Source organism: Onychomys torridus, chromosome 5, assembly GCF_903995425.1.
Source record: "Onychomys torridus chromosome 5, mOncTor1.1, whole genome shotgun sequence".
Taxonomy (NCBI): domain Eukaryota; kingdom Metazoa; phylum Chordata; class Mammalia; order Rodentia; family Cricetidae; genus Onychomys; species Onychomys torridus.
In genome coordinates this window covers 6,471,481-6,487,757 of record NC_050447.1, presented here as the reverse complement: position 1 = coordinate 6,487,757, position 16,277 = coordinate 6,471,481, and positions in this window count along the sequence as shown.

The window sequence follows — 16,277 nt, the reverse complement described above, 5'->3', positions numbered from 1 at the left end:
GACCCTTGGGAGTTTCGCTGCAGATGTGGTGAGGTGGAAGGAAGCTGGATAACCACCATGGACTTCCTTCGGTAATCAGATAATTATTCCATGTGCTCTTGTGCCTTGTTTCACCTTTTACACATCACGAGTAGCTCTGGTTTTGTTTAGTATTTTTTAGTTTTTTAAATACATTTATTTAAAAATAGTATTGGGGTGACATCTGTGTGACTAATTAGCAACTAAGTATTACAGAAAGACATCATTCTGTACAATCCTGGGCTCCATTGCCCCCTCTTTAAACTTTGCTTCCGGGGTGATCCATGGCCAGCATTGTTACTGTTTTCCTCCGGGTTGCTAGCTCCTCAGCTCTAGATAATAAGCTTCTCCATCTATTTCTGGTTTATTAACTCCAGACCTTATTTACTGACTTCCACCTGTGACAGGGGACTTAGCTTACTTCCCCCACATCCTCTTCCTGCTTACTCCTTGATTCTCCTTTCCTTCATGGCCCTCCTGTCTTCCAACTTTAATGTACCCTTTTTCCTACTACCCACTAGACATGGCTCCTTTTACCTGGCCCCACTGTGGGACGAAGACACAAAGTTCATGTCTGACCTGGGTCCCAGGACTTCCACATGTGTGGTGTCCAGGCTGATGGCATTTCCTCCACCTTCCTTTCATTGAGCCAATTCTCGGTTATCTGTCTACAGGTGGACGCTAAGATTCCGAAGGCAATACTAATATTTATGTTATCATAGTTATGTCTAATGCCCATCTGGCCAGGCAGGGAGCTCTAGGTAACTCTCCCTTCTCCTCTCCGGCTCCAAGATCCACCCACTGAACCTTTAATGGAAAATGTTTCCAAAGCTGAGTTCAAGTACTTTTCCCATATTGTCTTTTCCGTTTAGTCTGTATTTAGACCACAAAGCCTGACAGGGGCACACCTGTAATCTTAGCACTTCAGGTCAAGGTCTGTTGGTTATTTTATTATTGTTGTTGTTGTTGTTGTTATTATTATTATTATTATTATTATTTTACTTTTTTGGCTCTTTGTTCTTTTGGAGGGGCCTACCACCTAGATACCAAATAAATACATACGCAGAGGCTTATTCTTACTTATGAATGCCCAGCCTTAGCTTGGTTTATTTTTAGACAGCTTTTCTTAACTTACATTATCCCTCCTACTTTTTGCCTCTGGACTTTTACCTTTCTCTATTTCTGTATACCATTCTTTACTTCTTACTCCACATCTTGCTGAGTAGCTGGGTGGCTGGCCCCTGGAGTCTTCCTCCTTTTCTCACTCCTTGATTCCTTTCTCTCTCTTTCTTTCTCTCTCTCTCTCTCTCTCTCTCTCTCTCTCTCTCTCTCTCTCTCCTCCTAGTTATTCTCTCTGCCTACCAGCTCCACCTATTTCTCTCTCTAGCCTTGTTATTGGCCATTCAGCTCTTTGTTAGACCATCAGGCAAAGAATCACAGCTTCACAGAGTTAAACAAATGCAACATAAAAGAATACAAAACATCTTCGCATCATTAAACAAATGTTACACAGCATAAACAAATGTAACACATCTGAAAAGTAATATTCTACAACAAGGTCAGTTTTGACTATATAGTAAGTTGGAAGATGGCATGGGCACTACCTCAAACACAACATACTGGCAAAATGGCTCAGTAAGAGTGCTTGCCACCAAGCCTGACAACATGCTTTTAATTCCTAAAGACCCACAAAGTGGAAAGGGGGACTGACCCTGGTAAGTCATCCCCTGACCTTCACATGTGTACTGTAGCATACATGTGTGCACACATGCACATGCTTAAACACAGAGACACAAATAAATATAATAAAATTATTAATTTTATTATTAAATGAAACATCAATAAACTGTAGCTTACTGATGATGGGATTCCCTATGCAGTTCTAGATTCCTTTTTTAATTTGTTCCTTTGTTTGTTTCAGACAGTCTTAGTAGGTAATCCAGGCTGACCTCAAACTCACAACCCTCCTGCTTCAGTTTCCATAGTGCTGGAATTATAAAGGCATGCCACTACACTCAGTTTCTGACTCCATTCTTTCTCTCTCGTGTGATGGCTCTTTTGATTTGTCAATGTGGCTAATGTAGAGTCCTCAGTTATTCAGACATGAAGAGTGTAAATTCTCTAGTCAACTGATTCTAAATAAAGGAAACTGACTCAGTCCTTTAAGAGTGGAAACTTCTCTAAGAGACAAGAGGACATCGCATCTGTGAACAGTGGCTCCAGCATGTGTCGAATTTCTCACTGGCCATGAGCTCCCATTCTCAACACCCAGCTTGAGGATGGTAGACCTGTACCGCTAGCCACCATCACATTAGCTACTTCCTTGCCTTAAACTTGTCTGTCTGTCTACCACCTCTCAGTCATCAGTCTTCTAACTTATCCTTATGTATCTGTCCTCTATTATCTGTCTGTCTGACTGTTGTCTGTCTACTTATCTTCTGGTTTTCTATTTGCCAACCCAGAATTTCATCATCTCCTATCAGTTCCTTTCTTTCTCTGTGAACCTTAACAGATACATTTTCCTTCTTATCCTGTAGAGCACCTTTGGTTTTCTGATCTTTTGATGAGTCTGTGCATGCTGCTTTCAGCAACAAAAGACTCTTTGTGGATTATAAGATGATTTTCTGTCCAGTCCTCAGAAATGGTGACTTAGGTTGTCCAGATGATCTGACATATTGAAGGAAAAAATTTGTCTTGATCAATAGACTGCAACAAGAGCTGAGGCAGAGCACCAGGCCCTGGGTTTAAACCCTAGAGCTGCAAAATTAACAACTGTAGATTTTGCACTTATGGAACTGGACTAGCTGTATGGTTTTCAACCCTTTGTTCTTTGGAGGGTTTTCTGCTGTGGAATATTATTTTAAGATGTGTTAAATTGTTTATGCGGTGGAACTTTTGTTTCATGATGCAAAGATGTATTACATGCTTTTATGTTGCATTTGTTTAACTCTGTGAAGCCATGTTACTTAGCCTGTCTAAAACACCTGATGGTTTAATAAAGAACTGAGCAGCCAATAGCAAGGAAGGAGAAAGGATAGGTGGGGCTGGCCGGCAGAGAGGAGAAATAGAAGGAGAAAAAGAGAAAGAGGATCAAGGAGTAAGAACAAGGAGAGGAGGACACTAAGGGCCAGCCACACAGCCACACAGCCACACAGCCTCACAGCCACACAGCCACACAGCCCACACAGACACACAGCCTCACAGCCACACAGCCTCACAGCCACACAGCCACACAGACACACAGACACACAGCCTCACAGCCACACAGCCACACAGACACACAGCCTCACAGCCTCACAGCCTCACAGACACACAGCCTCACAGCCACACAGCCTCAGAGCCACACAGCCACACAGCCAACACAGCCTCACAGCCTCACAGCCACACAGCCTCACAGCCACACAGCCACACAGCCTCACAGCCACACAGCCACACAGCCACACAGCCACACAGCCACACAGCCACACAGCCACACAGCCACACAGCCACATAGCCAGCCACACAGCCACACAGCCACACAGCCACACAGCCACACAGCCACACAGCCACACAGCCACACAGCCACACAGCCACACAGCCACACAGCCTCATAGCCAGCCACACAGCCACACAGCCACACAGCTACACAGCCACACAGCCACACAGCCACACAGCCACACAGCCACACAGCCAGCCATGGAGTAAGAGTAAAAGTAAGATTTACAGAAGTAAGAGAAAGGTAAAAGCCCAGAGGCAAAAGGTAGACTGGATAATTTAAATTAAAGAAAACAGGCTAGAAATAAGACAAGCTAAGGCCAGGCATTTATAAGGAAAAATAAGCCTCTGTGTGTATTTATTTGCTAGCTGGGTGGCACCCCCCTACCAAAAGAGTAAAGAGTTTTTAAAAAAAAAACAAAAAACAGAAAAAACAACCAACTACATTTTGGCATACCCACATGAGGCACTTAAATTTCCATGTAGAGCCTGAGAAAGCTGACAAAAAATAAAAAGTAAAAGGACATGGCTCCTTTAAGAGGTGCTGCCACTCAGCCATTGGGACAGCTGTGAGACCCACAGAGGCTTCCTAGTGAGAACTTACTCAGGGTATGAGAATCTGAACTTGCTTTACACAACAGGGCTGCATAAGGGGATGGTTTGACCACGGTGCAGTTAACAGGTGTTTGGAAGGGTCTGCACTTTTGGCTGTGCATGTGCTTTGATCTAGCAAGGGGAAGGTCCTAGCCTCACCACTTAGCAGACAAAAAAGATTAGAGATATGCAGTAAATTATGTCCAGATGGAAAAAAAAAACCTCAAAACAGGTTCCAATGTGTTTTACAATGTGTGTAGGCTTAAGAAAGAAAATAAAATGGATACAGGCAGTTGTAGAAAGAAATAAGTAGTTTAAAAATAATAAAATAAAGTCTTTAAAGAGAATAAAATTAATATTAAAGACAAAAGCCACAAACAATGGGAAATACATAGAGAGTCTGGAGCCTGTATGTTGCTGTGTTGATTTTGAATTTGATTGCTGATAAGCAAAGGACAGCTGCTAAGAGACCTGGAATTGAAAGAGAGACTATTGAAATAAACCAGCCTATATACTTTAGGAATGCCTTAACTTTAAAGAGGAAGTAAAAAATGTATCTGTAAAATGGAACTTAAAAGATTCATTGCTTTGGAGAAGAGGTTTTGCTTTTGTTTTCACAGGAAATGAGAGGCTGTGGTTGCCTTCCAGATTAATATGGATTATGTTTGATTGGTGGAGACCTCCTGAATCTTGACAGGTGATATATATCAACAAAGGTTACAGCTGGTCTCCCCAGGACTTGGCCATTATCTTAGTTTTTCTCAGAGACCCCTAAAGATGCCTTTGCCCACAGACAGCAGGAAGTAGTTTGGGGAACACAATGCCTACATTCCCAAGAGGGGTGTGGGAGGCTGTTAGTTATTTGGTGGGTTATGGATGTTTGTTATCATCTAGGGGAAAATAGTATTTTTGATACAAATTTAAAGTTATTTTTGTTATACTGTATATATGTTTCTACTCTTGTTTAAGATACTGTACCTATGCAGTTCATTTTAAAATGTAAGGTAAAATTCTAGTTTTTTAAAGCTATTATTATAAACTATTTAGGATAATCAAGAAACATGGATTAGTTGTTAGTCATCTATAACAATCAAATTTGTAGATATATTAGGCATGTTTTCAAGATAATATAGAGATATATTTTAGATAGATAAATGGTTTTCAAACACTTCAAAGACTAGAAAATATGATATTTAAAATGTTTTGTTAACATAAGGTTTTTCATGACAGTGAAACACATCTGCTCCTGGCAGCACCAATCTACTTCAGAAGAGATAAGCATTGAGGAAACTCCTTATGGAGTTTGCTTTCATTGTGGCAAAGGTTATCCTTGGACAAAGAAACTACTCTTACCTTTGATTGCTGACAGTGTGCTGTGCAGACTGGACATGCAGAACCCACAGGAAAGTGACTGATGAACTTTGCCAATACAAGGTGGGACAGTCCTTCAAATTTCCTGTACTGACAAATCTGCCAGATACTCTAGACCTGTAGGCTGAAGATGGATGCCCCAATGTTGCAAAGGAACTTTAGGTGAGTGTCTAGGCACTCATTTCTAGAGTATTGGAAGTTGCTTACAATGCACTTCCTGTTTACTCAGGTAATGGTATATCCTTCTGAGGGTCTTTGGTGGAATTGACGACTAGATAGTTATAGTTGTAGTTTTCCTTAGTTATGATAAAAAGTAAATTAGGTGTAAAACTTTGGATTCACTAAAATAGGATAGATAACGCATTATTTTCTCTAAATATGCTGAATAAATGGACTGAATATTGTAAATGTAATTCTTCCTTGATAACTGTTTTTGTTGTGTATAGTTTTACTATGTTAAAGTTAAAACCTTTCTTTTTTTAGACAAAAAGGGGGAAATGTTGTGAATATTGTTTTAATATGTGTTACATTTGTTTATGCTGTGGAGTAGTTGTTTAATGATGCAAAGATGTGTTGCATTCCTTTATGTTGCATTTGTTTAACTTCTGTGAAGCTGTGTTACTGTGCCTGTCTAAAATACCTGATTGGTCTAACAAAGAGCTGAATAGTCAATAGTGAGGCAAGAGAAAGGATGGGCAGGACTGGCAGGCAGAGAGAATAAATAGAAGGGGTAATCTGGGAAAAGAAGAAAGAAGAAAACAGGAGAGGAGGATGCCAGGGGCCAGCTACCCAATCACACAGCCACACAACCACACAGCCACACAACCACACAGCCACACAACCACACAGCCACACAACCACACAGCCACACAGCCACACAGCCACACAGCCACACAATCACACAACCACACAGCCACACAGCCACACAGCCACACAGCCACACAACCACACAGCCACACAGCCACACAGCCACACAACCACACAGCCACACAGCCACACAGCCACACAACCACACAGCCACAGAGTAAGACTGAAAGTAAGATGTACAGAAGTAAGAGAAAGGAAAAAGCCCAGAGGCAAAAGGTAGACTGGATCATTTAAGTTAAGGAAAGCTGGCTAGAAACAAGCCTAGCCAAGATTGGTCATTTATAAATAAACCTCTGTGTGTATTTATTTGGGAGCTGGGTGACAAGCTCCCCAAAAGAATAAAGACTGAAAAAAAAAAAACAACAAAAACCAAAAACCAAGTACAATTTTCCTCACCCTGCATTAGTAATATGCACCATTTGGAGACAGAACTTTGAGTAGATTAATTGTCCATGTACTTTTAAGTGAAGATATACACTTTTGTCTTCTTAGGTACTCTCAAGATGTCTTTGGTTATAGCTATACTTTTGGTTTCTTCTTAATATTTTATTTGTGGTACTGGGATCTAGCCCAGGGCCTCTTGCCTGCTAGGCCAGCACTCTGCCACAACGCTGTGCTCCTAGCCCCTCATAATTTAATTCCTCACTGGTACAAAGCCCTCTGTCTTCAGGAGTTTCAAGTTAGTGACTCACATGGCCATGTGTTTTAAGTTAGTCCATTGTTTCCTCCAAGCAGGGAAGACCTGTCACAACCTGCTGTGCTTTAGCTGAAGTCCATAGATATGACCCTGCTGGTTCCTTTCAGTGGCTTCGAGGCAGAAAACAAAGATGAAACTCCCCTGAGGGGTGGCAGGGACAAGCCCTGGAACAAGGGCTGAATGTTCCCTCTCCTGCAGCCCACATTCCTTCCTGCCTAGGAAGCAATGGCTCCTCCAGTAGAGGGAAATCCTCTGTCTCTTTGGCTCTCCCAGGGACATTTGACATGTGAGCAGAACTGCAAATGGAGTTTAAAGTGTATTTGGAAGTATTTAGACAGCATGGTCTGCTGTGGGATGTTCTGTATGTTAAATGTGTTGCTCTGATTGGTTAATAAATAAAACACTGATTGGCCAGTAGCCAGGCAGGAAGTACAGGTGGGACAAGGAAAGAGGAGAATGCTGGGAAGTGAAAGGCTGAGTCAGAGAGATGCTGCCAGCCGCCGCCATGAAAAGCGAGATGTAAGGTACCCAAAGCCACGAGCCATGTGGCAACTTATGGGCTAATAGAAATGGGTTATTTTAAGATAGAAGAACAACTAGCTAGAAACCTGCCATGGCCATACAGTTTGTAAGCAATGTAAGTCTCTGTGTGTTTACTCAGTTGGGTCTAAGCAGCTGTGGCAGGTGAGAGAGATTTGTCCTGACTGTGGGCCAGGCAGGACTGGAGAAAACTCCAGCTATAATGGTCCTTAGAAAATGGCGCTCTTTGCACATCTTAATTCAGAGGCCCAGTTCCTTGGTGTGCATTAGTTACTTTTCTGTTGCTATGATGAAACACCATGACCAAGGCAGCTACAGAAGGAAGAGTTTATTTGAGCTTATGGTTCTAGATGGGTGAGTCCATCATGGCAGGGAAGCAGGGCAGCAAGTAGCAAGAGTGCTGGCATGAGCAGGAAGCTGAGGGTCCATACCCTCGACCACAGCAGGAGCAGGAAGCTGAGTGTCCATACCCTCAACCACAGCAGGAGCAGGAAACTGAGTGTCCACACCCTCGACCATAAGCACTGAACAGAGAGAGCATACTGGAAGTGCCTCCAGGCTTTTAATCTCAAAGTCTACCCCCAATAATGTACTTCCTCCAGCAAGATACACCACCTAAACATCCCCAAACAGTACCACCAACCGGAGACCAAGTATTCAAATGTCTGGGCCTATGGGGGTACATCTCATTCTAACCACTACAATGTGTGTCTTGTTTTTTTGTTTTTGTTTTTTTCCAGTTCCTTGTCTTGAGCTTTGCATGTCAGTTTGAATGTCATTGGCCCCCATAACCTCATAAAGAGTGGCACAATGGGCATGATGGCCTTGCTGGAGTGGGTGTGGCCTTGCTGGAGTGGGTGTGGCCTTGCTGGAGTGGGTGTGGCCTTGTTGGAGGAAGTGTGTCACTGTGGTGGCAGGCTTTGAGATTTCCTGTGCTTGGCTTACCATCCAGTGTCTCAGTTGACTTCCTGTTGCCTGCAAGATGTAGAACTCTTCAGCTAATACTCCAGCACCACATTTGCCTGCACACCACTATGCTCCCTGACAGGATGATAATGGACTGAACCTCTGAAATTGTAAGTGAGCCCTAATTAAATGTTTTCTTTATACGAGTTGCTGTGGTCATGGTGTTTCTTCACAGCAATAGAAACCCAAACTAAGACAGCTGCCAATTACCATTTGCAGTTCAGTGTACAATGAGACAGCAATCTGCTTGAATAAAGTGATGTAAACTGCTAGGGGATGTCTCACAAATAAGTCTTTTTTAATTATTACTCAAAGAATTATTTTATAAAGCCAAGGTGTGGGGCTGGAGAGATAGCTTAGCAGTTAAGAGTACTGGCTGCTCTTCTAGAGGATCTGGGTTCAGTTCCTAGGGCCCATATAGTGGCTCACAACCACATGTAATTTCTGTTCCAGGGGATCTGATGTCCTACTCTGGCCTCTGAGGTTATTGCATACATGGGATGCACAGACAAACAAGTAGGCAAAATGCTCATACACATAAAATAAAAATAAACAAATCTTACTAAAAAGACAAGCCAATGTGTTATCAGTATGTATAGCATCCATCAACTGTGGCCACATCTAATTAGCAAAGATACAGTCATGGAGGGATGGTACAGGTTGACGAGATCCTCTCATGAAATATGCATGCAGGAGCAACATGGTGAGGGTGAGTAGACATTTGTGCATTTCTTGAACCTATGAATCTGAGCAGTCAGCTCTGCATGTTAAAGTCATGTTTGCTTATAAATATACAGATTTTAACATTAAAAATACTATGGCTAGGCATGGTGTCCCAGACCTGTAAACCCAGCACTTGGAAGCAGAGTTAATAGGATGGCTGCAAGTTCAAAGCTAGCCTGGTCTACACAGCAAGTTCCAGGCCACATAGTCTAGTCTACATAACAAGTTCCAGGCCACATAGCCAGGGCTGCACAGTGAGACTTTGGCTTTAAGGAAACAAACACATCATACTGTTAATGTAGGAAGAAGTTTATGGGGACAGATAATTTAAAATTCAGGCTGGAACAGTGTGTACTGAACAGTGGCATTGATGCGTACAAAGGTTTTAGCAAAAGGAGAGACGAATTGGTAGCAACTGTGGCTAATGGTGACCGCCTCTCAGTAGGGAGTAAGTCGCGGGTGCATTACTTCATTGTGCAGATCTTTGTCACCTATGTTCTTCAAGGTTTCATTGCTTTCAGAACAATACACGAAGGTCAGTCTCCCTGTTGCAGATTACCTGACCATAGCAGAGCCTCTAGCATTTCCAGAGATCCAAGAAAAGCTAGATGATGAGACACTTGTAAGAATACAAGTCAACCTTTTCCAAAATGTGTTCCCTCCAAACACATTCCCATAGAATCAAACAGTTTACACTTATGGGATGAGATTGGGAAGCGGCTTGTGTGGCGATCTCACTGTCACGTACAAGGCTCTAGTTTGGATTCTTAGCATCCTTCCCCCAGGAACACTGATAGAAAGGATTCTAAACCCCTTTGCCAATCTAAAATACATTCTGGAAAGTTCCACAGTGGAAATTGTTGCAGTAGTTACTTAACCACAGACCCTATTTTGGTGGAATCGTAGGAAATGTGATCTTCAGGTAAGGTCCATGGAGATCCTCTACCTTGGCAATCAGTTGCAAAGGCATCTTGTCTTGACTACCTTACTGTGGAGGCCTACCCATTTGTCTGTGGGAGGCCTCCTTTCACTTTTTCCCCAGGGTCCTCTTGAGGAGGATGAAGTGATAATATTTAGATAGAAGGATAGAGGAGAGAAGAACAGAAACACAGGGTTGCCTCTGGAGGACCTGTCTCTTCCAAAGGACTTTTTATAGAACACCAAGGGGTGGAGCAAAGATTTCCCCTAGCTCAGCCAAGTGCAGACCCTTCCAATCACTGTGTAACCACGCACATGGTCAAGCAGTCCTCTAATGCAGCTCTGCTGGGGAAAGCAAGCTCAGATCTCAATAGGAACCTTTGTGGGCCCCCATACCTTACTTAAACAAGAAACTCTGCACCCAGACTCTCACATCAAGGTTCTCACTGAAGTAAAGTGCAGCACAAATGCCCCAAAGAGCAACAAATGCAGTTCTCTCTGCAGCCAGCCAGGTCTGTCCTGGGCCTCTCCTCAGTGAGGGGCACTAGAACTCAGCCCTGTTGAGCATTGTCACAGGCTTTGCAGACAGGAGGGAAGTCCACTGCACAGAGCAGTGTGCAGCAAGGCCACGTGTAAGTAAGTACATGTGGGGGCTAGCAGGCACTCAGAAGTGTCCACAGCATCTACTTCAGGGTCACCCCACCCCTCCCTCCTTTCCCCTGGCTTGCAGCCTCCACAGACCAGGCCCTGGGGGTTTGGCCCTCCCAAGAGTAGCAATTTAGAGCATATGTAAATGCAGTTGTGTTTTGAAATAGTAATAAGACAATTTTACAGTGCTACAACATGAAGTTTACTCTTTCAGGAGTATGCTTCGGTGGTGTGTAGGCACGAACTGTCACCACCGAGTCCACATCTGTAACTTTCTCATTATTCCAAAAGACGCTGTGGACCCACTAACTCTGGTAGCTTCTATTTTACTGTCTTTCTCCGTGAATTTACTATTTAGCACCTCCTATAAAGTGAATCGGGCAGTGTGTACTGTCCTTTTGCTCCTGCCTTAATTCACTTATCATAATTTCCTCGGTGTTCATTTAAAAAGTAACATTTTTATTCACAATAATTGTAATAAATCTAACCACAGTCAAAAGTTATAATAATTTCTTATAAGGAAGCATGGTCCTACGTGTAACATTTCACCAGTGCTCCTTCTAACAGTGTCAAAGATGAAGCGGTTGAGGCAGACTGGCTCTGACGCGGGCCCTTTCTTTTCTAGCTGCATGGTCCCAGCATGACCTCAGTGTATATGGTAGGATTCCCTTTTTTTTTCCCTGTAGAATTATGGACTAGCTGGAAGGTGGTTCAGCAGTTCAGAGCAGCTGTTGCACTATCATGAGAACCCTGTCAGGATCCTGAATACACTTATACCCCCAGCTTCAAGGGGCCGGAAGTTTGCTGGGGCCTGCTGGCTCCCAGCCTAACCAAGAACACAAGAGTCTCAGGTTGACAGACAGACCCTGGCTCAAAGGAATAAGACAAGAGTGATAGCGAGGGACACACAATGCTCCCTTCTGACCTCTATGCATGCTCAGGTGTGCATATCTGCACACACACATATAAATAAATAGTTGAAATACATGGGATGTCCTGTGTCTCCCTCAGAGATGGTGATCTACAGAGTCCTACTCCACTTTATCCAGGCGGCCTTGAAAAGGTGTAAAAGCATCATCTGGATTTCCTTTTACTGGTGTGCTCTTTTAAAATGTGAATACACCTGCATCTCATCTTGTCACTGATTTCTCTGGTGAATGAAAAAAAAAGTAAATTGAGTGTGGAAATCAAACTTGCTAAGTAGCTATACCATGCTCTTGTTTTCAGAAGAAATCCTAATAACTACAGTCAGAAAAATGACAAAGCCTGAACTCTGACATGACAGACCAAGGCAAGCAATGTGCCACTTGATAAAACTGCCTTTCTGAAAGAAAGGAAGAAGTGATGGAGGGAAGGAGGGAGGGAGGGAGGGAGGCCTTGCCAGCCATTCCTCAGCAGGCACATTGAAGAAACACACCCTTGCCAGCAGCAGTTTGAGAGCACAGAGCTCTTTCTCAAGCAATACTCCGAGGATAAATCACGGATGAAGAGAACGGATGCTGTTCAGCAGAAAGCAGCTGCTGTTGGTCCTTCCTGTGAGCCCCCATCACGGCTCACAAAACCATTGCTATCTACATAGAAAAGCTCCTCCTTGTGGAGGAGCCGGTCCGGCACTCTCTTTTAAACATTTCTTCACCTTTTGTGGGGAGCATGTGTGTGAAAATTACAGTTTATCTAAGGGTGAGACCTTTGACGAGAAACATCGCAGTGCGAGAAGAAATTGCTCCCCTGGGCCAGCATTCTCTTTCTTGGGTTGGGGAAGTGAAGCCCGAAGAGACAGGAGGCAGGGGGGGAGTTTGGAAGGGACACCGGCACCGGCTGCTCTTTCACAATGTTTTGTACATTTCTGCACAGGAGTGATGGAAAATGCACGTCTCTTCCTCTTTCCCAGGGTCAGCAGGCACACAGTGCTCCGTGCTATCAATCCTGTCTAATGTACACACAGCGGTCCAGCGGTCCATCTGGATCAAGGAGTGCCCAGGAGCTAATGAGTGTCTCTCCTGAGCATCGTGGGCCACATTGTGATTTCTGCAGTTTTGGGGGTGCCCCATTTGGAATCATCATGCTTTCGTTTCTGTGTCCTTCTCTTCCTTTAAATGACACAACAACTTCCTGTGTGGAAGCATTATTTTGTGATAGGGAAAATTCAATTGGCTTATCAGAAAGGCCTGGGTGCTCTGGAAAGGATGAGAGGGTCCAGGGCTTCTTGCCACTCTTTGACGAAGTTTCACTAAAGCAACAGATAGCAGGCATTTTTATGGCTACTCTGATACAATTCAGTTTTCAAGTATTCATTCCAGTGAATCCAGCCAGGCAGTCCAAATTTGTCTCAGACTTCTGTTCTCTGCCCACATTCCCATTGTTTTCATATGTATTATGTATATTGTAATTTCCGTCATGACTTGCAAACTTTCAAGTCACTGATTTAGTGCTGTGAATTGGCTGTCATAACACACAATGCAAAATGTAAGGTTAGATGTAAATAGTGTTTAAATACATAACATTTAGTAGTTAAAGCAATTAGCTCTTAGCTAAGTTGAACTTCTTTTGGGAACACGGTAATTATTAAGTAGGTGACTGCATTCTTACAAAACAACTTCAAATGTACAGAGCAGACATGAATGAAACAACAACCTTCCCCCTGGCCCCTGCTCTAGCCTGGAGCAACAATGATGCACATTTATCCCCGGAGGGAAGAACTTTGTGATGTAAGAGCACCTGTGTAGTTTGAGTTTTCCTGCCTGGCCCAGTCAGGACAAATCTCTCTTACCCTCCAGTCCCACAGTTGCTCAGACCCAACCAAGAAAGCACACAGAAACTTACATTGTTTACAAACTGTATGGCTGTGGCAGGCTTCTTGTTATCTACTTTTTCTATCTTAAATTAACCCATTTCTGTTAGTCGATACTTTGCCACATGGCTTATGGCTTACCAGTGTCTTTACATGTTGCTTCTCATGGTGGCAGCTGGAGGTGTGTCTCTCCAGCCTTCTACTTCCCAGAATTCTCTTCTCTCTTGTCCCACCTATACTTCCTGCCTGGCCACTGGCCAATCAGAACTTTATTTACACAGAGCGATATCCACAGCACACCTACCTATCCTCTGAAGTTCTCCATCATCCACAGGCCTCAAGTCAATGTTTGTTAATATGAAGGCCACAGTGTGAAGGGTGCTATTGATACAGAGTGTATACAAACTAGATATAGTTGCTGCCTAAGGGCGTATGATAGAACGTCAGAAACACCAATATATCGCCAACCATTAACACCAATTGTGCAAGACCTAAGAAAAAGAAGTGCCAGGGAAGGTAATAAAGGATGTGTGTGTAAACTCACAGGGCAGAGGCACCCTCGGTGAGTGGTGAGGTCTGCCCCTGGAATTCTGGGGACAACTCTCTAAGTACTAGCCACCTATTCTTTCCTAGTGACAAGCAGGTTGGGCATAGCTGCTGCTTCTCCTCCTCCTCCTCCTCCTCCTCCTCCTCCTCCTCCTCCTTCTCCTATCCTTTGTGTGACAATTGCGTATGTGTTTTGTTCCCACTCTGTGACAGGCCGAGTTCTAGGCCCCGTGAGTCAGGCAGGCAGGACTTTTGTTCCGTATTGCTTGTATTCTGGAGGTGAGATTTCTTTCCAGTACATAAAAGAGGAAAATATAACTGGATCCTGGACCATTAAAAATCACTTCTAAAGAACATCATAGGTGGGCTGGGGAGATGGCTCAGTAGGTAAAGTACTGCAAGCACGAGGACCTGAGTTCAATCCCCAGCAGAGGGGAGAAGCTGGGAGGAAGGCCAGGAAGATTCCAAGAGATTTCTGGACTTTCAGTCTAGCTGAAAACACAGCTTTCCATTCTGTAAGAGACTCTGCCTCAAGGCAGCAAGACACACAGCAATAGAGAAAGACACCAGGTGCACTTCTCTGACCGCTATGTGCGTGTGCGCGTGTGCGTGTGCGTGTGCGTGTGCATGTGTGTGTGTGTGTGTGTGTACCAAAAGCACCACACATACAACACCCCCTCCCCCAACACATACACAAATGGAATACTAATAGGGTGGGAGAGGAGATTCAGTAGTTAAGAGCACATGCTGAAGCCTAGCACATGCCTTTAATCCCAGCACTGAAGAGCCAGAGGCAGATGGATCTCTGTGAGTTCGAGACCAGCCTGGTCCACAGAGTGAGTTCCAGGACAGCCAGGGCTACACTGTCCCAAAACAAACAAACAAACAAACAAACAAACAAACAAGAGCACTTGCCATCTTTCAGATGACCCAAGTTTGAATCCTAGGACCTACGTCAGGAGGCTCACGACCAACTTTAACTGCAGCTCCAGGGGAGCTGTCTCCTTTTCAGCCTCCTCAGGTCTCACACACACGTAGCATACATATACACAGACAAAACACATATACATACATAAATAATAACAGGAATTTTTAGAAAAACAAATGTACACTTACCCAATATCACTTGACTGTTTAATCAAATGCTTGCAGGTTTAAAGTCATGAGAACTGTCATTGGCCATGGAGAATGTGCTGGTGAGTGGGTGTTACAAATGGACAGCTCAGGGTGCTCATTCTACTTGCTTTTCCTGAAGTTTGGCCTTAGTGGGGATTTGCCCATAGAATGACTGACAAGGCTGAGCCGTGAGCTTTCTGATCATACTCACTGGTCTCTGTGATTGGACAGCAGTCTTTCCTGAGCTGTGAGCCTGTGAACAGGACCTGAGTCTGCACTGAGGTGGTGCATTTCTCCCCAGGTACTAGTAGCTCCAGCACCCCCTTGGTGGAGGCCAGCTAGCATCCCCCAGGAGATGCTAGTCTCTTCCCAATAAGCTATTTGAGTTAAGGAAAAAGAAGGAGATATTTTGGAAATAGCTCACCAGAAATATCTCACTAGGGAGAAAATAATGATTTATGGCACCAGGTAGGAACTGGGTATTGCAAGGCTTACAATAAACCATTTTTGAGAAATTGACTCATTTTCTCAAAAGCTGTCAAGATAGACTAGAAAAATCTGGGATAACGGACCGTGCAATGTTTGATCTCTTTATAAATGCACTTGCTTGGACATCGGAAGGAGAGCAGGCGAGCACAGCCAATGGGGTTCTTTTAATTAAACCAACAGGCATTTCTCATTTATTCCGTAAGCTGAAACTGCCTGAGATCAATCAAGAAACAGCCAGCACGCCAGCCCTGTCCCTTTTTCTCGTGAAACTGAAAAGAAATAAGACAAGACAAAGTCACAAAGACTATTTGTCACAGGCCATTGAATGATAGTTACCTGACACCAAAGCTTCTCTTCCAAGTTCAGCAAAAATGCACAAAGAATTGGATAAATATTGAATTCTTCTTTAAGGTAACAGCTCAGACTATTGATGTGATCTTTAAAAAATGCATTGCCTTCTTTAAAATTAAAGTCCATCACTACATACAACTTTTAAAATGCATCATATTGCTCTTTGCC